Raw genomic sequence first — 26774 nt, 5'->3', positions numbered from 1 at the left:
AGAATCGGTTATTATCCTGTCAGGGACGAATCTCGAATACCACCTAACAGTGAAATAGAAATACAGCTAGATAACAAAATATCATTTAACGATCACCTTGCTTCCAGTAGCAAGAAGGCCATGAACATACTATGGACTTGTAGGAGGGTTGTTGGTGACATTTGCAGAAGAACGCGCGGAAGCCGGTATTTTTGCAACTTTTGGACGCATGTTACATAGAATCTCTCTTGACTGACACACTACAGCCTTTCAGGCTTCATTCAGACCATCCTTGTCTGCGGGCTGAGTCCCCTATCCAACCCGCGGAGAGGTGGTAGAACAGTTATGCTCCGACAGTAAGGCTGCCATCATGGCCATTGAGGCCGAGTAGGTCTAACTGGTAATGGAGTGCAAGGGTCTGCCTTGCATGGGTACTGGGACACACTGGCGTCCCTGGCAATATGGAGGCTGACAAACTCGCCAGCCTGGAAACTCTGGAACCGCCTCTAGGGCCTGAACCTAGTGTGAGGATCTCCTACAGCAAAGCGGCCCTTTACATGGAAAGCTTGGCTATCAGTGCATGAGACAGGAAAAGGACCTAATACTTGGTCCGTGCCCTAAACGAACAAAGGTTCTGCTAAACCTTAACAGAGGCAAATTAGGAATGGAGTTTCTATCATATGACGCGGCATATGCACATGCTGGGAATCAATGAAGGCCAGGCTTCCAGAGACTGCTTAGAGGACAAAGAAACACAGGAGCATGTACATCTGGGCATTAAGACACCCAAAGATCCAAACAGCAATAATGCCCATGATTTGTCAGAAGAAGCTCATCCTATGAGTTGAACGAAACTTTTGTTGAATGAACATTGTTTACCATAAGTTTACATTACAATCACCTTAAAAGTGACAATAATAACCTTACTGCATTTAGGTGCTTCTAATACGGATAATAGTGTTTACACTCCAACTACCTCTTTTGTAACCATAAAGCAAAAAAAATGACAGTTTTCCTTGAGCGGAACAAGGTACTTGTAAGGAATTTAATTACTCAGTACCAAGCCGTGAAGAACGGAGAGAAAAACACAATTTAAATCACGGGCCGCGCGTATATTAATTCAAACACGCAGTTTATCGTGCCAAATCTTAATAGAACACCAAAAAGGAATAATAGGCAATAAACTACAAACAGATCGAATGCCGTGGCTACAATTCGAACACAATGGGGCCGAGAACCGAGGAGGACGGTGCGAAAATGGCGCAGTCATGGTACCGCCGTCCGAGAAAATAATTAGGAAAAAGTTGCGTCATGAAACGATTCAATCAAAACAATTAACAGCCGATTTGTTCTCGTTAACTTTTTTTTTTCACCACACGGTTCTCCTAAGTACGTAGCCTAACGTTCTTTTTTTATGAGCACCGTTATGTAAGAACAAATGGGAATTTCGACTGATAGTTTCAAAAATTGGTTTTGTTATTTTAATTATTGGGAGTGACCACAAGGGGAATGACAATTTTACTTTTTGGACATTAATCCAAATCATCTGGTAAGTTTTGATGTTGTTAGCTTATTCACAAACGTCCCAGTTGACAAAACTCTTTTAATGGTAACATCTTATTTGCTCTTTTTCAATTTTGTAAAAACAACCTACTTCCAATATGGAGATGATTATTACCAACAAAATTCTGGAATGGGTTCTATATTAATTCCAATATTACGTAATATCTTTTTGGAGCATTTTGAAGAAAATAACATTAATAATTATAAACCAACAACTTGGTGAAGACATATTGTTAATGTTTTCTCAATACAGGGTGGTCCAGTTTTAAATGTCAATAATTCACCATTCGATAGCCTATCAAAAAATAAGTTAACATACATTATGTCATTTTCCTGAAAAATGCTTCTCAAGGAGAATACAGTCCATAAAAGTTCAGTTTAAAAAATCGGTTTCTTGTCCTAACTGTCAGACCGCTGGAGCAATTTTAATCAAATTTAGAATAAATACATATGAAATTAATACTCATTATGTGATGTTAATGACGTTTGTCGAAACTGTCCAGTGTAAATACAGAAAGAAGGTTTTCATTTTTTTTTCTCTACATCAGTGGATTTTTTTAAAAATTTCAGTTTTTTTTTACTTTACTTGTTCAATTTGACAAAATAAGTATCTCTTATAAAATTCTGATTTAAAACTTTCTTTACGAGATAATTGAGTTATTACGTTCAAAGACCCAAAACTAACCCAACCCAACTTTGTCTTGAAAACGGTGAAAATTGACTTAGGAAGCTTAAAAATTGTCTTTGTAACCAGTTTTCATAGTTTCCAGAAAAACTGAAAGACTTTAGTTTTGAAAATTGACTTATTAACAAGTAAATTTACTTTGAAACGGTGAAAATTGACTTGAGAGGCTTAAAAATTGTCTTTGTAACCAGTTTTCACAGTTTTCAGACAAATCGAAAGACTTTAGCCTCGACAATTGACTTGGAAACTGTGAAAATTGACTTGAGAGGCTTAAAAACTGTCTTTATAGTCAGTCGTTATAGTTTTCAGATAAGTTGAAAAACTTTAGTACTGAAAATTGAATTGTAGCCATGAAAAACTACTTTATCTAGAATTTTTGACTACAAATTCACACATTTCAATCTTGAAAATTGACTTGGACACCAAAAAGTGACATCAAAAGCTTAAAATTTGCATTTGAAGTAAGTTTTCATAATTTGAAAATACATTTCAACATTTTAGTCTTGAAAATAGTCTTAAATACAGGATATTGACATTAGATTCATGAAAATTGAATTGAAGATTAACTTTTCAAGTTTTTTTACTTTGCTTTTCATTTTCTTAGAACTCTAGACTATTTTTGGGGCTTTAAGACTGCTTTCAGCTTGAAAAATCGAGTTTTAGGGTTATCTTCACCAAGTTTTTGACATAGCAGTAGCAGACTTAAAAAACTATTTTTAAATTTTCCATAGGCTTAAACATGCCATTTCTCGCTTTTGTCAGTATTAAATTGACTTCTAGACGCTTCACTGTGCTTTAAGACTGAAAAATCGAATTTTAAACTATTTTTTATAGTAAAAGTTAAGTTTCAGACTCTTTATAGATAAAATTACACTATTTTGGCATACAAATATTAGTCTTGAACACGATTTTTTTAAACTAAACTTTGGTGGTCTGTGTCTTCCTTAGGAAGCGTTCTTCAGGAAAATGACATAATGCATGTCAACTTATTTTTTGATGGGCTATCGATTGGTGAATTATTAACATTTAAAACTGGACCACCCTGTATATCCATTCGGTAATGATCATCTCAACTAATTTCTAACAAACATAAACTCACTAGAACCCACAAGAAATTTACAACAGAAACTCAACAAAATAACGAATTTCCATTCTTAGACACTTTAATCTAAAAAGACATATCACATCATCCAATAATGGTAAAAAATGCATTGTCAAAATTGTAAAGGGTTTGGTAAAGAAAAATTGCTTTTCGAAGTTTTAAATTGCACATTATCAAGTTTAATATTTATTAAGTTGTTGTTTTCTGTGTTCTACCGTTGTGTTCTTTTTTTAGATTCTCTGAAGACGGTGGTAGATTTTCCTCAGAAACGTCCGAGCCTAAATCAGTGAGAATGGGTTAATGTAATTTTCAACTTAGTTGAAAATTGTGCAAAATTCCATTTTCCCAACAAACCCTTGTTGTGTGTTGAGAAAACCCAACTAGCAAATAAAGAAAATCATAAAAATAAGTGAAAATTTGGAAATATATTACTGAAAATTAGGACGCCTGAATCTGTAAGTGAATTCCTTGGAATTAATCAAATTTATTAAAACTTTATTTTCCGGGATGTGTCTCACTTTGCATAATTTCATGCCGACACTTCGACGTTCTGGCCCCGATTTTTATTAAAAAGGGAACAAAGGTCTTTGATTATGGATTCGGATGGGAAAAACGGGAAGCGTCGATTTTTTTCGTTTTTTGAATTGGACGGATGACTGAAGTGTTTCTGCCATCAGTGGAGCGGGGGATAAATTCTCGCAAAATCTAGGACGCCATTCCATATTCACTCCGTTGCCGACATAAAGCCAGAGGAGACTCATTTATTATTAAATGTCATAACTCGGAATGTTGGGGTGGCTTACTTTTACGGGCCTCAAAAGTAAAAGGTGCACCGGTTCGTCTGAAAAATGCGCCCGTAATAGTTTCAGTTTCAGTAACGGTATGTGTGCCGTTTAAATTTGCAACGGCGCTAACTTTGTTGCTTTTCTCGGTTTTGGGACACGGTTTTATTGCCGTAGACGTATAAAAGAAAAAATGACAAATTTTGTTAACAAAAAACATGTCTCAAAAGTTTAGTAGGATACTTCTTTGAGTTCAGAAAAGTCATATCATATTCTTTTTCATTTCAGTAAATGCCCCAAGAAAGGATACAATTTTCTTGAATTATTTATGTTAAAAAATTCTAATTCAAACAACAAATTTAGGACAACCATTTTTTTCCATTATGATACTGTAATTCAAATCTGTTGAAATCGAAGTACAGTTTGCCTTCTATCTTCATCTTGGGTTTTCTTTTAAAACATATTCTTATATGTGTGTGAATGTGTGTCAACCTTGAGAGACATATTCACAAAAGTCAAGAATAAAAAAATCACAAATAAAAGAATAAACGAAATCATGCAAATGGAGAGAATTATATAGATGAGAAAGAAAACAACTGACATGATGAATTCTATGTCAGCGCGAAATTTACATTCAGGAGATTGTCATTTTATCTAAATCTGTATTCTTTGTAGTATTCTAGGACGTCTTCTTGGACCTTTTTGGTTAAGCAGAGAATCCTCGCCGTTTGCTTGTTATTCTTGGATATGGAAGACTAATACAGTCCTACCGTCCGATCATGGATTTCTAGTTTCGCAATTTCAATTAACTAAGTTCTCTCAGACTTATCAAGGAAACAAATTCTCAATAAGTTAGTTGCCCTTTGAGAACAGTAGTTAACACACACATACAAGTTTCAAACGGATATCGCACAGATTTTTAGTCAGTTTAACATCTTAGAAGATTACTATACCGTCTATGTTCCTGTTCCTTTGTATTCTGACTGAAAATTCTCCTTTTTTTCCTTGTAACTAGTACGTAGTAGTGTAGTTCCATGATAAGGAACAACAATAAACTCTAAAAAATGTTGTAACAAGATTCCTTCTTCTAAGGAACTGACAAGTTGTCTTTTCAGATTATATACAAATTCAACCAATTTATGACGTAGGTTTGAAAACCATAAAACGAAAATCTGATGAGTAAACTTTCTTTGTAGTCCTGCAACTTAAACCCATTTTTTTAGCCTGAAAATTAAGTAAATTACATTTTTGAGGAGTATAATTAATGATGTATGTTTAATGTTCCATTAAGATTAATGAGTTAAATTTGAGCAAAGTTGGGAATTATATTGACACTGATGAATAACAATGGATCAAATCAAAATAAACTAAGTTCATAACTTTCCACAAAAAAATCTTGTAAAGTGGTAATTCAATGTCAAGCTTCACCCTAATCCGGACAAGTTGACAACACTATGACTCATCCAGACATCTGGAGAAAATCAGTAAAATGGGTGAATTATTGTCAGAGCCGTCGGACAAATGGATCAAATCCCGTATCGGACATTTGCGCAAAAAATACGACGAAACTTTGCAAATCGTCGACAAACGGCATTCCAGTGCCTGGAATGAACTCCCGGGCTTCATTGTCGACGCAACTAAATTGACTCATGAATCTCAACGTGGAACTTTTCCAGGCGGCAGCGGCGAAATTTGCCATACTTACTGCCAGACCGGAGTTATTGCATTAGCTTCGAATTAACATCCGCGACAATATTGCATTTTCCATGGGGGTTGATCTACGACTTTCCAAGTGACGTTTCTGGATATTTTCCAGAAAGCGGCACTGTGTCGTGTGCCGCCTACTCTGTTTCTCGCTCTGAACGCTGTCGGAAAACTTTAACCGTTTCGAAAGACAAGTTGGTACGTTCCCATTTAATTGTTTGGAAGCTAGCTGGATAGTTAGTCGACCAGGATAATACTCAATTCGATTACAAAGCGTCAATGGATGGACAAAAGTCCCAAGAAGATGTAAAATAGGTTTTCCAGAGAAGTTAAAATATTCTTAAATTATCCTCTAAGGATATTGTTTGATGTAACTTTTCTATTCTGTTACAAGTTCATTTAAGTTCGCTGGGACATTTTATGATAATAATACTAGCTTTCACATCTGTTATCCATTAATATTGCTCAAATTGGAAAACTGTAACCTAATTAATGACAAAAGAAAATTGTATCTTTACTTATTACAAGCACTGTTCTAACAAAACAATGTGTGCTTTCGTGGAATGGGTATTAGAAGTTTTCATCATCATCATCATCATCATTACAGATTATCTTTGCCACTGCAAATGCTACTATAAATGCAAGTAGTTCATTTTCTATATCTTCTCACAAAAGCTCAATTAAGCTTGAACTCATACTGTAAATCACGAGGAATTTATAAATGTGAATCCCATTCCAACAAATACGTTTCCAACAAGCAAAAGTTGCTATTACAGCTTTCTTTTCACAACATAGTAGTTAGAGTAATATGCTTGTGGCCATTTGGTTTCATAGATTGTGCAAAGCTTCTGGTTTGCTCTCCAAAAGTGTAAAGGTAAATATTTCAAATATGAGTGCAAGACGAATTGAGCTTAATTCCTAATAATAATCACCATCATTAATACCATCTTCATCATTAATGACAAAGTTTTATTTTTTAGTGCGACTGTAACGTTTGAATCATATTATTAACAGAAACCATACTATTTACGGTGTAGTTCTTCATGATTCTTAGTATTTAAGCTGCTGTACAGATTAAATGGAAATTAGATCTTGAGAGAAAGCTACGCTACCTTTTTGCCACATATTTGGATATCCCATCCTAATGATGATCTTAGTGCAGAGAGACACTCTAGTCTAAAATCAAAGGTTAGGTTTTTTAATTAATTTTTTTTTAGGTTAAGACTTTCTGTAGATTAGTTCTACTAAAGTACTACTGTTTAGAGTCTAGTTTTGTTAGAGTAGTAGAAACAGTTTGATTTGCTCAGATCTTCGCCATTAAAGTGTTTTATTGATAATGTTGCTCTAAAGGATTGAATACTTCTTCAGATACTCTGGTCCTTATTACCACCTAAGTAGCATAGGTAAAGCATGTTTATTATTATTTAAAAGAGATTGTGCAAAACTAAAATTGGAATATGCTCCTATTTAAGAGTTTCAATTAGCAAACCGTTAGTGACGGTCAATAAGTTTTATTTTGCTGAACCGTTTCTGCAAATTAGAAATTTTCCAAAAACGACTTGGCGACATGGATCTTCATCTTCTAAATTGATGCCTCATCAGAATCTTCTTCTTTGGCGATTGTTACAGGCTTGACGACTTGCTTATTGCAAAGGATCTTTGAACTACATAAACACTAGTAACAAGTAAATGGTGGAATATAAACATCAGTCTAGTACATCTTCTTCTTCTGCTTCTCAGCACAAATTTCATGTATTTTAATTGCTTACTTACAACCATCAAAAATTGTCTTTTCTTAGTTACCATAAAAAACGCTTTGAATCGTAAATTTTTGGTAACAAAAGCTTTTATTTCCGTTGTACAGAGTCTCAACGTTACACTTTTCAAAAGCCTTATAAATTCCAAGAGTAAGGATAATTTGGGATATGATATTGACTGTTCACACTGTCAAAAGAACAAGAAACCTGCTACGAGCATTCTTTTCCAATCCAGGTTTTCTTGGCAATGTCCCTTGGACTCCACGATTGTCAGAACTGGATATGTGTGATTTTTTCTTCTGGTGGTATTTGAAGAACAAAGTGAACGCTGAAAAATAACGCTCTTTACTGGAAAAGGAGCTATTCTTAAAAGTTTTAAAATTTGCAATAGGAAATATGAACATTATCTGGAAAAGTTTATTTTTATGCAACGGAACTGAAACGCTATATCTTTTGGCAGATTTGACCAGATAGAGGAACTCTTTGAAAGCTCGCTAATTATTGATAATGGTGATACGTACTTGTATTAATTTTCTCTAAAATTAGATATAGAGAACAAATAAATGTGCTGTGGAAACGTCTGTGTGTTATTAGTGATTATGGGCTACTACTTCATTCTTCAAACTGCTGGTCGAGCATTTCTGGTCTGTGAATTTAAGAACCTCCATAGGGCGTTTCAATGTTATAAGTTTAAAAGATCAGACAAACTTACTGTAGAAACCCCGACTTCAAAGATTTATAGAAAGTCTGGTATGGTTTAAGCTTTTGTTCATTTTTACCCTTGGTTTCTTCAAAACGTCTAGTAGCTAACGAATGAATGTCACGGCTGAAAATGACTGGTAACCTTAAATTTAAACAGAGGTAACCTTTATTGTTGCTGTCTTCTACATTTTCAAGTACTGACATTCTGCTTTTAGTGAGATATTAATAAAGAAACTTTTACTTTCTATGTTTCAATGTTCTAAAACCATTTTCATATCCATGCCACCATTCAACAAGAGGAACACATTTCACAGGTAGCATTGAGCCAGAATTTTTGCTCTTGACTATTCAGAGTATCTTTGTTGTTCAAATCAAATCAATCGGTCAAAACATATTATCACACATAATTTACGTTCCTAATGTAAAATATTTATTGTATTTAAGCTCATATGTTTCAGGCACTCAACACCATCTGGACACATTAACTAAAAAGAACAGTCTCCTATATCGTTATTGATGTCTTCCCCTAAAAATAACACTGATTTTTAGAAGACCGCAAACATGCAACTTATCAATCTGTGCTGCATAATTCATGACAAATGACACTACTCAGGGTCCATCCCCCGCCCTTGGGGAGCCATTCAACATAATACAACCACCCCCCTAATATAAGGGAGAATTGACAAGTGCACCTGAAATATTTAAAAGCAATATCCAATAGTGTGGCTAAGAAGATTTGTTTTCGTCATATAAGAGGGTGCATTATGCTCATGCAAGGGGGGTGGTCTGGCGTAATGGTTTTCCCAAGTCAGGAAAACTTTTATCTTAAAGGCATTTTGTTGAACTTTGACTTGTCGCCCTAGCGACTTTACAAGCGAAAAACTTTCGGGGAAAGTATCGCCTAAAATATGGATAATATCCGGGGCGGGTTGATATAACAAAGTTTTCTTGCTGTGGCTTTTTTTTCCTGGCGCAAAGGAAATTCCACTTTGTTTCGTCGGCAGGCCGGATTCCGGCCAGTAAATTCCAAAATGTCACTCCGGTCGTGTCGTAGCTTTACGGGCCATTACCGGGCCTCATAAAATTAGTATAAATTAACGGAGAACGTGGATCTTGGATGCCGAAGGGCTACACAGACCGTGAAAGGGCGACATCTTTTTCTACTCGCCGGTTCCTGAGCTGTTCCTGAATTTTCTCCAGTTTTATTGCCTTGGTTTAATGGAATTTTGCGGTTAATCACCAGCTTTTTTTCGATTTGACTGGCTCAGATTTATATGTTTTCCGCTTCGGCCACTTCAGAAATTTTGTTAGCAAGTTGTTTATTATTCATGTTGATTACGCAGCAAAGTTGTTGCAGTTTTGTGAACAGCACTTAAAATAACAACAGACTTTTTTAAACAACTGGAATACGTAACCTATGAATATATCGAAAAAGACTGGAAATTGGAAATTTACAATTAGAATATAACTGTTTACATAAGTATCAACATTGTCATATGATAGACTTCTTAGATTCATCATCTTATGGTAAAAACCAGAACTAAATGCCACGTAAAAGACATTTCCCCAATGTATATAAAACTATGTTGCAGAACATTTTTTCCCACATAAAGAAAATACAACTTTCTTTACAATTATACGCAATATTTTTCTTTGCAAACAAAAGAGCCTATCTAGAATTCCAGAGGGAGAGAGGATTTAGTAAGGTTGAACTGTTTTGGTCAGTTTACTTGCCACAAAGATAAGTTTCTGTTCGAGTAAACTCGTGACCAGTTCTAGTTCTGTTTTCATTTAAACTCAGATCATTTTCTCTAAACCACTCTTTGGCTGATTTCTCAATTAACGTAGCTTTATGAATCAAAATGTCGATATGTTCATCTTTTGCTAGAATTGTCGTACCATCCGCAAAAATCCAAAAAATGCCTTAGTAAGGTCAAATGCCTTAGTAAGGTCACAAAAAACTGTTCCCATCTTCCTGTTTTCAGTATCTTTAATGATTTTAATTATGTTAGTGCAGTGTGTCAGTTTTCTTTGCCAAATCAACTGCATAATATCCAGAATGTTTGTTAAATCAAAGACTTCATCTACATTACAATAAATATTCTTATACGACGAGTTCAACGTATCAGAACTTGAAAGTTGTTTCTAATTCCATTTAAGAGTTTCAATAAACCTTAAACTACCACCAAAGTAAAATTTAACATTTTGTACTGCTGAATACTAGGCATTATGTCTCTCTTCTCCTTCTATATTCAAATTTTATTTAAGTTCTTGTTTGAGAAATGATAATATATCAAGCTTCTGTTCCTTATCAAATCATACCATGCAGATTGTAAATTTAAGAGTGACAATGTTCTTCAAGATATTGATACGGCTTTATCAGCTGAGTTGGCTTTAGAGAAGGAATATCCCTATGTAATAATACTGCTACTAAACAGGTTAGTCCTCATGTTTGAAACTATGTCACACTCACATGTGTTCAGAAGTTTCCTCCTCATCCCCACAAAATCTGCTTGTTTTTCCTAGGAACTGAAAGTTCCCTTAGAAACTTAACGTCATTGACTTTGTCTAGGCATTTTTATGCCAATTTAGACCTGACTGTGGTTGTGTTCATTGCGTGAACTTCCATCTAAAAGACGCTAGGATTCCCATTGACTCGGAGTATTTGGTTGTAGGCCCAAAGACTCATTCTCCTGTTCCCTCTTTTGATGTTTCACTGATCTACCATACTTTGTTGCTTGACTTCCTTTCAAGAGTATATTTTCTAAATAATTAAGCTACTACACGAATCCTTATTTGCTAAGCAAGACATATCTTGGATATTTCCCTATTCTCTTTCCCAACTTAATTTGGTACCTGTGTCGTATTCGCTATCCTTAATCATAATACTCTTGTAGGAAGATAAATGTTAACAATAGTGCATTGTAACCAATGTTTTGCTTATTTCTAGCACTCATCATCACCATCATCATCATCAATCAGCCCTCTGCGTCCACTGCTGGACATAGGCCTCCCCTAGTTGAGTCCATTCTTTTCTGTCTTGCGCGCTATGAATCCAGTTTTTTGTAATTTTTGTAATGTCGTCTGTCCAGCGAGTTGGTGGTCTTCCTCTATTTCTTTTATCGGATCTGGGTCTCCATTTAAGTACTCGTTTTGTCCACCTGCTATCTTGCATGCGAGGCACATGTCCTGCCCAGTTCCATTTGCTCTAGCCCTCATACTATCTGATATTTTTATTTAAGAGTATACCATGTGATTTCAGATGGTGATATTTCTACTAAATCTTCCATAAACAAGTAGATGTCCATAAATTCATTCAAAATAACGGACAATGATATTTTTTAATGAACTGTCAGGTGAACAACTAGTTTTATGCTTGTCCCTAGTAGCTGGTTACAAAAACTTGGTAGACTCTGTTTTACAACTTTTCTTACAGAAACACGAGGTAATACGAGTATTTGTATCAATTTTTTCATAGATTCCAACATACAAAAATCTTATTGCACCCTAACTACTGAATATTCCAAAAACTTTGATACATTGCGGTACTGTAAGACTTAACGGGGCTTTACGTTCTTAAATATCTCAGAAACCGTAACACGAACGTTGTAACTGCTGCGTTTCAGGGCTCTGTACTTACCGCGGCTATGATTGACAAGAAAGGCAGTTAAAAAATCAATTTCATAAGCGCACACTTGAAACTAGCAGGTTAACAATCCGGTAGGTAAATAAAGGGGTATCGTTAGCGTAATTGTGGTTGTTAGGAGGGCGTGTCTTGCCATCTAACTGCATCAGTTGTACCCAAGTTTGCCAGGTTATCTTTGCGGAATTTCCATAAAGTTGTCAGTAAATTCCTCTTAGTTTACTGTGAATGCGTAGTGTCTTCTTTAGTAAAAGATGAAAGAGAATTGACTGATACCCAAATAACGACTTGTTGACAAGGTAAATATTATTATTTCCTGGCGTTTTCTTGATCAAGCCCGTGTGGCTTACATCTCATTTTATGCATTTTAAACCTTTAGCTGCAGGTAACTTAACTCCCAGATGGACTTTTCTCAGCCCTTAAGGCTTAGTAGACAAGTTTCAAATTTCCACCAGGTGTATGATGAGGGTAAACTAGCCTAGACTGTCCCACCTCCAGGGGTGGTATGATGGAATTAATTTTGGTACCCTTTTCGGCCACGCCTTTATAAAATTAATCTAATATTTGTTTCTAGGTCCAGTCAACCATATGTCGTTGTTTTTTTTTGTTGTTTCAGTCAAAGTGATTAGAATGATGATGATAATTAAGGAAACAGTCTTCAGAAAGAGCAAATAACGGCGGCTGTCGACGTTAACATCGGCCAGAAATTCGCAGAGTGTGTTAACAACATCAAAGCTCTGGATTGATTAATTTGACGCAATTGCTTTGGGATAATTAATGGGTCGTTGTTGGTGCTCGTATGTTCGGTTGTTTGCTTATTAAGCTTTCTACTATGCGTGCACTGTTTGGTTTTCTTTTTTTTTTTGGCACGTAGCCTTTTAATGCAGTTTGGAGTTTTGCCGTGGTGGAATTTCGTTTTGAATCTCTTACACAACATAATAAATTAGGAACAGATCTAGCAGAAGCAGTGTTAATATGCCGGCCATATCCTAACAGTTTAAATAATTGTGCTATATTAAACCCAATAACGTAGTGCTCCCACAGATTGTGTCGTCCGCATGCAGGTTAGTCAGCTCTTTACGCATTATGACCATAGTAAGCCCCCCTGAAGCTTCTAACAAAAACTTTTCCTAACCCTAAACAAAATTAGATTATCTTAACCCTTCTAGCTGTACCAAATTAGTTTATCTCCTTAAATAATTTGTAAACCAGACTAGACGTAAGTAAAATAAAGCAGAAGTACAACAAGATTAAAAGTCCTAATATAATAATGGACAGGATGAAACGATTTAAATAAGTTGAAGTATATGTTGATATTTTTAGCACATTAAAATGGAAGATTAATCTGTAAAACTTCTAATTTTTAATGCATTTATGGAAAAAGAAAAAATAATAAAAGAGCAATAAATATGGAGCACCCTGTGTAGTGACCAAACCGACACAGAGAGATGGGAGACTGATACAGATCTAAACCAAAAACTAACGACAAACAACGCAAAGTGTAACTAATAATCAATTGAAGAGACTTATGGCACTTAGTGACAGATATCATGTGATTTTAGAGAATAATTTAGCTGCCCAGTCACGTGTACTGTCAAAATAACTGTCATAAATCTCAGAATCACGTTTTATATCAAATACTACAAGAAAACTTTTCTAAACACTGATTTTTTGCAGTGTTTTACAGTTTGACAGATTTGACGTTAGTGACAGTTGTCACGTTCTAGAACACTATTTAGCTAGACGGTCATGTGACAATTGTCAAAATAACTGTTATAAACTTCAGAAACACGTTTCGTTTCGAAATGTGTGTTACACTATAATTCTTGCAGATTCTAGGTCAATTTCCAGAGTTTTGACTTATCACGTTGTTTTATAGGATAATTTAGCTAAGCAGTCACGTGACATACTTAGAGAAAGAAAATGACAGTTTTGAGAATCCTCATTAAATTTCCTATTCAAAAACCTAAAAAACACTACAAAATTTAGTACAGTTAGGGAGAAAAGCTGTGTTAAAGTTTGAATTACTGGAAACACAGTTTGAAAGGACAGTCAATGACAAAATCTCTGGTAAAACCCACTTGGAGTAAAAATATGAGTATTTAAGGCACATTTTAAGAATCCTCATTAAATTTCCTATCAAATAAACTGAAAAAAACTACAAAATTTGGTACAATTAGGGAGAAAAGCAGTGTCAAAGTTTGAACTCCCAGAAACACAGTTAATACTAAGTAAAGTAAATACAGACTATTTTAAGCACATTTTTAGATTCCTCATTAAATTTATTATCTAATAACGTAAAAAACGCTACAAATTAAAAATCTGGATTTGGCAATTCGCAATATATGAAAATGTTTCACAAAAATGGCAATGTTATTAGAAACGGTAGATTATATACAGACAAAATCAGGAGAACGGTAGAAGACCTCCAAAATTCCACATGTTCTAGCGATTTACCAAATCCGTTGTGAGGTGTAGAATTTATAAGGGCAGTGTATGGGACTTGTAAAGGTACCAGCCTTAGCTTGTCATATTATGAAGGAGAACCAAATGAAATAAAAAAAAAAAACAAAAAATCCAATACAAGATATTTGAAAGACTCTCAAATATTCTTGAAATAATATAGTCATAAAAAGCATAAAAAATTGGTTTTAGCCAGGTAAAATCATAAATATCGCCAGAAAAATGCTTATTTGTGGCTTATAAACAGACCTAATCAGGAACAGAATTCAGAAAAATTATCGTTAATCAACAGAATCGTAAAATTCAGGTTATTGAAGTAGGTGTCATCGGCATAAATCACAAATAACACTAATCCAATCCCTATCTCAAATCTATGTATATAATTACAATTGATTCACTACATTTTGGATTTAGCTTTTACTTAAAGACCATTTCAAGGAAACGCTGAAAAATCTGAAATACAGAACACTTTTAAATACATAATTTGTGAATTTTTGATTCATGACTATCTCCTGCAAATATTCTAGTCTGTAAATTAATTACAAGAGAATAAATCTCACCGTTAATCAAATTCTGTCAAGTTTGAACCTACAGCCTGATTATAAACACGCCCTGTTCCTTTATGGGCAATTCATCCAATTTTCGCAGTCAATTTTGTATCGGACCATATCTATTATACCCAGGGTCGTTAAGGTTATATGAGGGCCCAGTTCTGATCATTGTCCATTGTGGCCAGCGATAATGAAGGGATAAGGGCGGTTTAGACTGTTTAGCCCTTAATTAATTCCTCTGCTCAGTCAGGGTTGTTTACTGTGCAAACCCTGACCAGTCGTTGAGTCATATAACTTTGAAAGTTTGTCGCGTTCCGACGGTGAAGGTTAATTACTCCCCCAGGTCCTAGACACACCTTCTTAATTATGTTTTGTCTAGGATGCTGGCTGGAAAAATATTCGGGATCGCCAAATTGTTGACTAACATCGAAGGGGTGGTGAATACCTAGACTCAAGTCCTGAGGCGTTTCTTTTTGGTTTTGGTTGATTAGACCGAAGACACGCCATTTTTATGTTCGGTCAGTGTTGTTTTTCTACAGGGCGGACCAAAATCCATTATATATAATTTAGAAAAGTATCAAGGAAGCATGATTCATATAAAATTTACAGAAACTGCTATATTTCCTTTTCATTTTGGTCGCCAATTCTTTCTAGTCATGTCCGTACCATGCTAGTTGTTTTTTTTTTTCGATATCCTGTATTATGGTAGTAAATAATAGAGAGGCATGGAAGAATGAAGAGGAGGCCTATATCTAAAGATAAACGTTTAGGGCTGATTAGATAGATAGATAGATCTTCTATTCCTGCTTCCTGTGCTTTAAATCATCGTCTCGTAAATGTTAAATTTCCGCTTCTTTGCTCTATAAGATTTGGGACATCCGAATGACTTAGACTATTCGCTTTTCAATTCCTTTTACACTCATACTTAGCGTTTTCTAAAAAATCTTTCAAGAGCATCATAATTAAGGGAGCGACTTTTTCGTTGGCCCACCATGTTGTTTGCAAGTCGATTTTCCAATAAATTTTTGTAGGATGATAACGTGGAACTTACTTTATGTAAAGTAACATTAATTCGGATACTCATGTATAATTCATAGCTATTTTCTGACCGTATTTTGATAATATATTCAGATATTGACTGCATATAGTTGCTCATCATTATTTCTTAACACATAAATTTCAGTCCATTCAACCTTGTAAGTAAATTTAGGCGGTCGATTGAAAAACTGAACATTACAACACATTCCATATCTAATATACATTATTTTTAAACTTTTAAAAAATCATAGGTTTTTTTAAAATTATATTCCAATATAATAATAATATTTGTTTATTTTTTTTTGTATTTTATAAAGAATTTTGTTATTTACTAAATTTTCAACCATTTAATTATATGTAAGTAAATTTGACCAAAAATGTAATTTTTTCAATTTTTGAAAGGTTCTAACTTTTTTAGTTGAACTCCAAACAATTTCGCTAAATCGCCATTACAAAAAGGATAAAAATTACTACAAAATGAACCAAAACTCGCCTCTCTATCTCTTCATGTTACCGAGAAACAGTGTCCTAAAAAGTAGTTAAAATACACCCCTAATACCCCCCATTATTTAAATTTTTTGAAAAATTAACAATTTTAAAGTGCTTTTTTTACCTAATTTAAGGTTCTCTGGTATAAATATGCCGTTTGTGTGCATTGGAACCCTTTTGGAGCAAAATAAAAAATTGAAAATTTTGACAAAAAATGCCATTTTTTCCATTTTTGAAACGTTCAAAGTGGATGTTTCATCTAATTTAAGGTTCATGGAGCAAAATAAAAATTTGCCAAAAGTGAACTTTTGACCAAAAATTTCATTTTTATTCATACTCTTGCTTTTGAAGAATTTCTTGGTCATTGTCCAGTTCCAAATTTCCGTTATCAGTTCCTACACACAAATATTTTGTGTGTAGGAATTTTAATTTTAATTTTATTTTTTCCAAATTTATTAGTTTGCGTATCATGCGTTGCATATCGTCTTTGTCATTTGCTGAACAAGCATCTGTTATCCACTTCTCTTCCCATATCATGTACCTTTCTTGTTTTCAAAAGTGTAGGAGAGACACAGCATCCATGATGTAGTCCTTTATTCACCATGAAATCTATCTTATTCTCGATTTTGACTCACATAGTTCTTTAAGAGCTGTTATGTAGTTGTGATTAATGGTACATTGTTCAAGAACCTTCCACAGTTTCAGCACTGGAACTGTGTCGGATGCTTTTTGCAGATCAACAAATATAAGATGTGTTTGAAAGTTTCTAGCACTTCCCTTTTCTTTGTCTTGTTTTAGAGTAAACACGTTGTCTGCACATGATCCTGCTCTGAAACCGCACTGCTCTTCCTCTTCTTTTTCCTTATCATCTTCTTTAATAAGATCAAGAAAAATTCGGCCATATAGTCTACTCGTTGTGCTTGTATCCGAGATGCCCCGATAGTTATTGCAGTTTAGTTTCCTTTTTAATGGATGGAGGAGATAAGAGCCATTTTCCTTTTTGGTTGTTGACAGGACTGCCAGGTGTCATTTTAACTTTACTGTGCAGCCAATTTCAGTTACAGTTGATTTTTCAAACATTTCTTATTCAATCTCCTCTTGCCTTTCTCTTTTCGTTTGACCCTGTCTAAACCCCATTGTTCCGAAATACTACTGTCTAAAATGAATGTCTGGGAATGGGAACGCCACTGGGCAATAACAAAGCAGAAGAGCCGCATTAATTAGGGACTCTAATCACACCGCAAAATGAACCCTTTATCGTGCCAATTAATTTCTTATTAAATCCACGAAGCCGGCACTGGGGCCACCTGAAGCGTCGCGACGCCCTGCCGCAAAGCTAATATTGAGGAAGGGTAATCAGCGACAACGGTAAAGCATTTTTCCCTCTACAATTTTTTTTTATAAAAGATTTTAGGATCTTTTAGGGATTTATCAGAAACCAACCAATGTGTGGGTGCAAACATCATTTTGCTGACATAGATAAACAATTTTACAGCTTGTAAACCCAAAATAGTAAAAAGTAAATAAACATCAAACACGTTTCGAAGCCGACTAGAGGTACAATAAAAATCCGGATCAAAAACGTTAAGGAGAGCATCTCCGACCTTTTGCTGCTGGTTTTACGTTCCGCGAAAAATCTTTGAAACTGACCGGGCAGTAAAGTTCCTCCGATCCGATTGATGCAGGTGCTGGTTTTACTACCCGCTGACCGTAACGTTGCTCCTGACCTGACGATTAAGGGTAGTCGCGAAAGTAATATTTTGAGTAAAAGGGGGGAAGCTGTAAACCCCCCAATATTGTCCCCTTTTTCTAGAGTGCCAGGGAGGTCAACGGCTTTTTATGTTTCCCCTTCTTTTTCAGGATGTTAAGCTATCCTGATGTACGAAAGTGAAGCCAGATGGCGTTTGGGACATGATGAGACTAGAAAAGTTACTAAATAAGTATGGAATAGCTGGAAGTAGTGGAAGAAAACCAGGGACGTACTAAATGCATTAACTGTTCCCAGTAACTATCTAAGAAATATGAGAGAAACCCTAAGAAATTTGCAAACTTCTTCAGATACTTAATGTCTAAAAGAAGATGTAGCATTTTTACTAATAAAATATTTCTAGGCTGCAAATTAATTAAGCTGATTAATTCTTTTATCTGCATTTATGATTTTTTTTAACTGTTTTTAATAAAAATTATTTAATATTTAAATAGAGTTTTTTTGCTTTCTTTGCTTTTGCGTTGTTTTTCTTAGATAGACCCTTTTTCCTCATGTCATAATGTTTTTTTCTTTTCGTTGACTCTTAACGTTGAATGAAGAAGAAATATTGTGTGCTCTTGCTGTATTGCTTAGGTCACTTCTACTACATTTTCTTAGATCTAAATTACCTTTGATTTATTTAAAAAGTTACTTTTTTAAAACCACTTGCTGGCCAAGAATATCCTATGATCAATTACTTGACAGGCTAAATAAGATCCAAATTTAAATATAAAAGAGTAGACAGCCCTAATAGGACCTTAATATAACCAGGTATTAACTTAATATGACCAGGTAATTTTTTCAACAAAAAGAACTGTTTGACCAAAAACTCTCGTCTGATTCATCAGATTTGGCTGTTTTTGTTCTGTATGGAATTTTGGACTCGGAATTTTAAACTCACGCCAAACCTTCATAAAACAAAAAAAAATCAATTTTTCAGACTCTAAAGTAGTTTTTCCACGTGAAAAAGCTTGAAAATTACATAAATCAACATTGCCAATGCCAAAACTCGCGATTCAGTCATTTTGAAAACGTCGAAAAGCTCAAAAAACATTTTATACGTGTGGCTGGAAAAACGTGGGCTACTTTGATGAACTGAACTAGTTATGACGATTAATGACAGCCTCATAGTCACCTGACAGCTGTCAAAATTGGACAATGCCGTGAAACTGTAAAATGTCAAAAAGTCGCGTCTATTTGGGGAATCACGCCGCATATTGTTATTCGTAACTCTGTGGAGTTAAATTTGACAGTTTAAGACGTGAATTTTGACAGATATGACACTTAGTGACACTCACGCTCAGCTTAGATAAGTTTAGTTTAGACTGTGATATTTTGCACCTGGTCTGTCACATTCAAACGCCAACTTAGCTTAAGTTATACTTAAAATCGACTTAAAAATGTCGGGAAAACAGACATTAATGTCATAACTAACAAATTTGGTTTCATGCAGCTGTAAATACAACTTACAGTCAGAGCTGGATTACTTAGTATACCACAATCTGCTTGAAGTAAAGTAATAAGTAGTTTTTGGTACTTTAAGTAGTGTACTCAAATACTTTTAAAAATTGAATACTTGTTCATAAGTAATTAGTATTTTTTAATTGAAGTACTTTATTAATTAAACAATGTCTATTAAAATAAGTAATACTTATTACTTCAAAATTTGTATTGGAAAGTTTTTATTCTACTTAAGTAAATTTAAAAGTATTTTTAAGTATTAAAATTGTTTGCATACTCTTAAGAAGTACTTGTTTAGTAAAAGTAATTTTAAATAAATAAGTAAATGAAATCCACCGGCCACCCTGTACATTTTTTCTCGTGGATTAAAGGCTTGTTAATCCCCTTAAATGATTAATATTTAACTTACAAACTAACATCACAGACCTAGAAAAAAAATTACTTATTCCTGCAAATAACAGCTATTTTTACGCAGATGATTGTCAAAAAGTATGTTTTTAAAGTACTTCTTTTCAATTGATAAGAAGTTAAGTACTGCTGAGACTATTGAAGTATAGGGTGTATGTCTGAAAGTACTTTAAGTATAGTTTATTTATTACTTGTACTGCAAATGATTCAATTTAAGTACTTTACTTAATACTTCAAGTAGATTTAAAATTATAGCTATTTACTACTTATTACTTGAGGTAGTTTAGGCGGCTACTTATTCCAGGTCTACTTACAGTGTAATCAAATAACCACATCTATTTGGCACTTTATACTTTAACCTCACTGGTGAGTTAGTTTTGACAGATATGACAGCTGTCACGTGACGCAAGCAACGTACTAGAGCATTCCTTGAGGCCCCAACTGTCAAATTTGGCTCCATGGAGCTTTACACACAACTTTCAATGTAGTTTCTCAAATAAGCAACTATTTGTAAGGTTACAGTTTCAGGTCATTGATGAACGGGTTTCGATGTTTATGACAGCTGTCACGTGACGTCATAAAACTATAAAAGTGTTCCTTAACGTGAAATTTAACTTCATGCAGCTGTAAATACAAGTTATAGTGCAGTGCCCCAATGAAACATCTATTTGGCATTTTATACTTTACCCTCACTGGTGAGTGAATTTTGACAGATATGACAGCTGTCACGTGACGCTGGCAACGTATTCAAGTGTTCCTTAACGTCTCAACTGTCAAATTTGGCTCTATGCAGCATTAAACACAACTTCCAGTGTAATTCCTACGTAACTATAACGTTACAGTTTCAGGTAACTGGTGAACTGGTTTTAACAGTTATGACCATATGAGCTGTCACGTGACGTAAATAAAAGTGTTCTTTAACGTCAGAACATTCAAATTTGACTCCAAGGAGCTGTCGTAAAGACTACTTAGAGTTTGGTTCCTCCAAGAGGACACACATCTACTGGACATTTTATAATTTCCAAATCTAGTCCAAATCGTCTGAATTGGATTTTGATATGCATTTATGATTTTTTTAATTCTCTTGGCATTTCATCCAAAAATAAATTTCTGGTAATTTTTCATTACTTTCTCTAGGTACAAATGAACTAAAAAGATGAATTGGACTTCCTGCATGTTAAGAAATAATATGGAACGTCCAGACCGCTAAAACTCTCCCAACATTAACCAGGTCTTGAAGATGAAACTTTCCGGTGTATAATATGGGTCAAGTGCTACATTTCAAGTAATTACTTACCAAAAAGATACGGCTTGTTTGCTCGCAAGTATCTTTAGAACCCGAATCCATATTGGCTTTGGAGGTCTGGTTTATGTCGCTCCTCGCCATGTGTAACCGCGATTTACCTAGCCTGAAATTAGGTCAGGTGTTTGCTTGCGCTTTTTCCATCGTATATGTATTCTATAAACGTGTAGTAGGAATTGAATGTATAAGTCGTTACAGCCCTTTTGTTCCGTATGAAATACCAGCTGGGCTTAAGCCCTGCACGACACATCAAGGGGCCCCCCTTTTCATCAACGCCCGAGTCAATTTACGGTTTATTGAAAGCGGACAATTTGTGTCTATGGGCTTTAACGCCCTAATTCTAGGAGCTAGTTACTATGAAGGGCTATTTAAAGGATATGGTAGAAAGGCTTGACTTTAGTGCCGCAAGGCGTTAGACAGATGGTCACTGATTAATTCCCAAAATTGTGTTAAGAAATTGTCTTTGTAGAGTGTGGAAAGCAACTTAAAGAGTATCTGAAAAGAAGTTTTAGATTAAAAATTACTTAATTAGATCGGTAGATATTTAGCTTGTAGTAATAATGAAGAAAGTGAAAAGAAAAACATCAAAATGGGTTATCCAATGTCCCTGACAAAGCCTTGCTATTTAATTCCTCCTAATACATTTAAAACCCATAAATATATCTATAAAAACAATAAAAACAAACTTTTTGGTTAGGTCAACTTTTGTAGCTAATCATGCAAAATGTGCTTTCTTTAGTGATAGGTAAATTACCGGTAAAACAAACACTGTGTTACTGGCAGTTCAATTCAAATTTTGACACCGATTATTTCCTTGACGGTATCAAATTTTTTTACTGTTTTTTAGGTTATAGGATAGGAAATTGAATAAGGATTCCAAAAATGTGCTTAAAACAGTCATTTCCCTGCTCCAAGTGGGTAAAACCGAAGCGAATTGGGCCTGACTGTACTTTCAAACTGTGTTTCTGGCAGTTCAAAGTTTAACACCGCTTTTCTTCTTGGCTGTATCCAATTTTTGTACTGTTTTTTAGGTTATAGGATAGGAAATTTAATGAGGATTCCAAAAATGTGCTTAAAACAGTCTTTTCCCTGCTCCAAGTGGGTAAAACCGAAGCAACTTGGGCCTGATTGTTCTTTCAAACTGTGTTTCTGGCAGTTCAAAGTTTGACACCGCTTTTCTTCCTGGCTGTATCCAATTTTTTTACTGTTTTTTTAGGTTGTAGGATAGGACATTTAATGAGGATTCCAAAAATGTGCTTAAAACTGTAATTTCCCTGCTCCAAGTGGGTAAAACCAAAACGAATTGGGCCTGACTGTTCTTTCAAACTGTGTTTCTGGCAGTTCAAAGTTTGACACCGCTTTTCTTCCTGGCTGTACCCAATTTTTTTTACTGTTTTTTAGGTTATAGGATAGGAAATTTAATGAGGATTCCAAAAATGTACTTTAAACAGTCATTTCCCTGCTCCAAGTGGGTAAAACCGAAACGACTTGGGCCTGACTGTTCTTTCAAACTGTGTTTCTGGCAGTTCAAAGTTTGACACCGCTTTTCTTCCTGGCTGTATCCAATTTTTTTACTGTTTTTTTAGGTTGTAGGATAGGAAATTTAATGAGGATTCCAAAAATGTACTTTAAACAGTCATTTCCCTGCTCCAAGTGGGTAAAACCGAAACGACTTGGGCCTGACTGTTCTTTCAAACTGTGTTTCTGGCAGTTCAAAGTTTGACACCGCTTTTCTTCCTGGCTGTATCCAATTTTTTTACTGTTTTTTAGGTTATAGAATAGGAAATTTAATGAGGATTCCAAAAATGTGCTTAAAACTGTAATTTCCCTGCTCCAAGTGGGTAAAACCGAAGCGAATTGAGCCTGACTGTTCTTTCAAACTGTGTTTCTGCCAGTTCAAAGTTTGACACCGCTTTTCTTCTTGGCTATATCCAATTTTTTTACTGTTTTTTTAGGTTATAGGATAGGAAATTTAATGACGATTCCAAAAATGTGCTTAAAACAGTAAATTTCTTACTCCAAGTGGGTTTTACAGACGATTTTGGTCCTGACTGTTCTTTAAACCGTATTCAAACTTCAGTCAGACCACAATTTCAACTGATTTAAATATTTGTTGCACCAACCAGCTTTTCATAAATAACTCGAAAACGGTGAAATTTACAAAAAAATTGCAAGAGAACAAAAATGTTGACTTGCATTGTAAGTTTGCAGGACCGTTTTCAGTACACAGGGTGTGCATGAAAAGTATGGTGATTGACTGTTTTTGGTCACTCTGTACGCAATTTTTTGGATAATTTTTTTTGCTTTACACCACTGGAAAGAGGAGCTTAAGACGGTTAATTTGAGTTGTTCAACCTCCACGAACTCTCAAAAATAACCGAGTTACAGGGTGTTCAAATTTCAAGCCATAATTTCAACTGATTTTAAAATTTGTTGCATCAAACCAGTTTGTGCTAAGTAACTCAAAAACGGTGAAAGTTACGAAAAATTTTAAAGAAAACAAAAAGGTTCGTTAAAAACTGCTAAACTCATCCCTAGAAGTTTCACAGTCCGTCAGGACCGCTACTATACAGTGGGTGCGTAAAAAATGTAGTGATTCTGATTTTTTTGCCCACACTGTACGCAATTTTTAAGATATAATTTTTTGTTCCAAACCAGTGAAAAGAGGAGCTCAAGACGGTTAATTTGAGTGGTTCAACCTCCCTGAACTACCAAAAATAACCGAGTTACAGAGTGCTCAAATTTTAACATAACTCTAACGTAACTAAGAACTTTGAAAAATGACCAAATTAGACGAAATTTGTCAAATTTGCTATTTATTTCTACATTACAAAACCAAACAAACATTAACTTAACATTTTATATTTACCTAAACTTTTAGGTATTTAGCGAGAAATGTATACAGTTTCGAACATTATAATTAAATTTGTTAATAAATTGAATACCAAAATATATAATTTCGAAATGCAGTTCAAAATGTTAGAAGCCAGTTAGTTTATGTCATATGAAAGTGGTTAAGTATGTAAGGTATTGTGTGATTTATACGAATAATAAAATTATCTGACCCTTATTAAACTTACTTTAAAAAATGTTTGTTGTTAAAATACATCGAGTTGCTTGGTGAAAATATCAATAATTTGCTGTTGTACAAGGTTGTGCGTTCCAAGCACGTTCCATAGCCCCAAGAAACTAATTTGTCGCCAACGAAGGACCTCCCAGAAACTTTGATAGTGACAGGACAGCGGAATTGGGAAGAAAGTCAAACTGGCACGTACACGTCCAGATGTCCGGGAAAGTTTCGACCTTGTTTCGGGAAATCGACAAATTAGCGTCCAGTTTGGCGAATTGGCAGCTTCGAAACATGTAAACCGCATCAATCTTGTCTTCCGATCAGACCTAATCCTTCCTCATTTTTTCCCAGTCTGCGATAAAAGAAAAACGAGGACGATCCGGACATAAATATTTGATGTCCCGGTCAATCCCCGACATTTTGATAAAACAATACCGATCTTATTCATCCCCCGGGAAATATGTATGGAAGACGTTTGCCGTTGATAAATTGGTTTCGGTTTGATGATCGCCCTTTGTCCTTAAAAGGGACAAGGACAGTGTTGTTAACAAGTAAAATTTACCTAATTACTTTTGAAGAACAGGAAATTTTGCTTCGGACAACCATTTTACGGGCCTTCAATCAGAAACCGCAACAAACAAACCCGATCTCAACTTCTGGGAACGCACGTGGTACGGCGGTCCATGCAGGCCTTTCCCTACCAGGAAAACAGCATTATCAAAGAGGTTCACTCGGTTTCAAACATTTAAATCATAGTAATATTAGTTGCGCCATCTCCACACCACGGCCCGAAGCTTCAACAGGCTCCTGTAATTTTATTGGCTAAATTACAGACATCTTGCAGATTAATTTACTCCTTGCAGTTTCTGAGCTCAACATCCACAAGGTTCACTATGATTTAATATGTGTTGCGCCATCTCTACATCGCACCCTAAAGCTGCAATTTTGATGGTGATTAATACTAAATTACAGACATCTGTAACGTTACAATTTGCTGGTTAATGTACTCGTTGCAGTTTCTGTGCTCCTGGTGGAAGGAAGGCGTTTCGGGTAGACAGAGTTAGGTTTGATTTGTTTGGAAAGGTCCTCGTTTTCAGGACAATGTCCTCTGTGGCGCTTTGGTAGAAAAAAAAGCACATTTTTTTGCATACTTCTAATTTTTTCTTGTTAAAACTGTAATTTGCATCTTAGGTTCGTTCGTTCATTCAAAAAATTCTGAAGTATACTTTACTTTGAAATTAAGCATATTCGTTGTTGGGTTAGGTTAGTTTATTTTCCACAAAATTTCATCTACATTTTCTCTAGCTTCACGTTCTGTGCTCCTAGTATAAGGGAGGCGTTTGGGGCCAACATAGTCGTTGTGCCAGCAAAGCGCTTGGTGCTGCTCAAATTGATAGTTTCAAGTAAAAAAAGCTTATAATGAAAATTGACAACTACTGACGTATATAAAAAATGTCATTTAACCTTCCTTCGTTTTGACAAACTTGTTATTGTTAATTTAAACGGCACGGTTGCCAGGTCTACCGTTAAAACTGTGTATATACCGTTTTTGTGGCTCTTTTTTGTATATAATCTACCGTTCTTAACATTGCCATTTATGTGGGTTGTAAAACATTTTATTTATATACTGCGAATTGCCTCATCTACACGTATCTGTCAGTGACTGTATTAAATTTTGTAGTGGTTTTTTAGGTTACTGGGTAGGAAATTTAATGAGGATTTCAAAAATGTGCTTAAAACAGTTATTTTCTTACTCCAAGTAGATTGATTATAAGCGATTTGCTCCCTGACTGTCCTTTCAAACTGTGATTCTGGCAGTTTAAAGTTTGATATTGCTTTCCTCCATGATTGTACCAAATTTTGTAGTGTTTTTTTTGGTTATTGAATAGGAAATTGAATGGGGATTTCAAAAATGTGCTCAAAACAGTCATTTTCTTACTACAAGTGAATTTTACAGGCAATTTCTTCACTGACTGTCCTTTCAAACTGTGTTTCTGACAGTTCAAAGTTTGATACCGTTTTTCTCCCTGACTGTACCAAATTTTGAAGTGGTTTTTTGTGTTATTGAATAGGAAATTTAATTAGAATTTCAAAAATGTGCTTAAAACAGTCATTTTCTTACTCCAAGTGTGTATTATAGGCGATTTTGTTCCTCACTGTCCTTTCAAACTGTGATTCTGGCAGTTTAAAGTTTGATATTGCTTTTCTCCATGATTGTACCAATCTTTGTAGTGCTTTTTCAGATTATATTTAATGAGGATTCCAAAAATGTGCTTAAAACAGTAATTTTCTTACTCCAAGTGAATTTTACAGGCAATTTCTTCCTC

At 34.9% G+C, this 26774-nt stretch overlaps 3 long non-coding RNA genes across 3 annotated transcripts; 1 reads left to right on the top strand and 2 right to left on the bottom strand.

The window, feature by feature from the left end:
* Positions 1 to 7643: 7643 nt before the first annotated feature.
* Positions 7644 to 8409, bottom strand: LOC145733506 (uncharacterized). Its single transcript, XR_014179221.1, has 3 exons — positions 8285 to 8409; positions 8094 to 8234; positions 7644 to 7900 (listed from the first exon to the last, which is right to left on the bottom strand). It is a non-coding gene; the product is annotated as an uncharacterized LOC145733506 (long non-coding RNA).
* Positions 8410 to 12735: 4326 nt separating this feature from the next.
* Positions 12736 to 18675, top strand: LOC145732479 (uncharacterized). Its single transcript, XR_014179018.1, has 2 exons — positions 12736 to 12981; positions 18319 to 18675. It is a non-coding gene; the product is annotated as an uncharacterized LOC145732479 (long non-coding RNA).
* Positions 18676 to 24176: 5501 nt separating this feature from the next.
* LOC145730371 (uncharacterized) lies at positions 24177 to 25903 on the bottom strand. Its single transcript, XR_014178607.1, has 5 exons — positions 25679 to 25903; positions 25436 to 25620; positions 25309 to 25384; positions 25018 to 25254; positions 24177 to 24966 (listed from the first exon to the last, which is right to left on the bottom strand). It is a non-coding gene; the product is annotated as an uncharacterized LOC145730371 (long non-coding RNA).
* Between the last annotated feature and the right edge of the window lie 871 nt (positions 25904 to 26774).

The sequence above is a fragment of the Ips typographus genome, linkage group LG1 (genome assembly GCF_016097725.1).
Source record: "Ips typographus isolate SLU linkage group LG1, UJ_Ityp_2.0, whole genome shotgun sequence".
Taxonomy (NCBI): Eukaryota; Metazoa; Arthropoda; class Insecta; order Coleoptera; family Curculionidae; genus Ips; species Ips typographus.
Note: the sequence above shows the minus strand (reverse complement) of the source record. Positions and strands in the feature narration are given on the sequence as shown.